Source organism: Aphanomyces invadans (assembly GCF_000520115.1).
Source record: "Aphanomyces invadans strain NJM9701 unplaced genomic scaffold supercont1.60, whole genome shotgun sequence".
Taxonomy (NCBI): Eukaryota; Oomycota; class Saprolegniomycetes; order Saprolegniales; family Verrucalvaceae; genus Aphanomyces; species Aphanomyces invadans.
In genome coordinates this window covers 297,099-298,616 of record NW_008580205.1, presented here as the reverse complement: position 1 = coordinate 298,616, position 1,518 = coordinate 297,099, and positions in this window count along the sequence as shown.

Here is a 1,518-nt window from a genome sequence, read left to right as displayed (position 1 = left end):
GTCCAGCCGCTGATCGGCATCCATAAAGTCAAGTATACCCTGGACGACACGAATCGGTACGCGCAAGCGCCGCCATCGTTGGCCTCACACAATGCGATGCAGGCGTGGCAAAGAGACCCTTTGAAGAACTACGTGCGCAAGGTGGCGTCCATCTGCCACATGCTCACGTTCAGCATCGCCAAGAAGCGCATGTCGGTGGTCGTGCCGCTCTCCGCGACGAGATGCCGCATCTTCACCAAGGGTGCGATTGAGATCGTGTTGGGGCTGTGCACGTAGCAGCTCCACTTTGACGGGTCCACGGCCGCGTTCTCCGTCGCTCAGCGCAACGCCGTCAACGCCAACATTATCGACAAGTACACGTCGCAGGCGTACCGCACGCTGTGCCTGGCATTCCGAGACGTGGACGCATCGCCCGATGAAGTCAAGGCGTGGCCCGATGAAGATATCGAAAGGAGCCTCACGTATTGAAGCCCCCTTGGGCGAAGAAGTGCCCGAATTGATCCGTCAGTCATCCACCGAATAACGTACTGGGTCCAGCCCGTCGCCGTGTGGCCATTGTAGAGGCTCCAACTCCACGACGTTCGCAACCATACATGGACGCGCCAATTTCACACCGCTCGCTACCAACACTTGCCCCTCTACCGGCAGCTACGCCTCGACCTTCTCGCTGATGCCGTCCGCCCTGTCCTCCAACACCAACTGCTTGATCACATAGAACACATAGGCCTTCCACGCAGCATGGTGACGACTGCGCTGACTGAACAGTGATACAACGGCTTGTCCACACTGTATAATATGTTGCTCGCTCGAGCCGAGTCCATATGTCGCGACGTTGCTTTCCCTTACTCGACCCCAACGGTCCATTTGTCCTCGTCGGCTCCATCCCATATTCCTGCCACGTCGTCACTCACTGATTGCACTCCTCCATCCGACACAAGGACGGCAGTATTGACTAAGACAATCGATAAAATTGCAATAATCCACGTATGTTTCACACTAGCTGAGCTCATGGCTGGTTACGTTCGGACGCCACGGTGTGCAAGGCTTTCATGAACGACTTCCTGGTCGTTTCTTTGCTTATCGATTCCCACGCTGTGATGGTACATTCGATCATTTTCATTCGCTTGTCCGCAGCAGAAATCACGGGCACTTCACGCAGTTATAATAATTCTATATTTTTTTGAAAATCAGCTAGAGGACGCGCATCTTTGACTTCAAAGGGCCAATCACTCCAACATCAAGTGGCTGACACTCATTGTATTTGCTGGCAGGGGCTCCAGAAACGAGTACAACTCGTCATCCACGACCCGTCGTGCTGGGACGGACACATGGGCTGACAAGTTATCCACCAGCAGCGTCGTTGGGCCGACAAGCTCAAATTTAAGGAGCTCCCTCAGGTAGAAGAGCCACACGTCTTCGTCCATCCACGCCGTTTCTTGAACGGCGTAGACGTGACCCGTTGGGTAGGTAGACAACTCGTCGGTTTCAATTTGGCCACCGACCACCCCACGTACAATA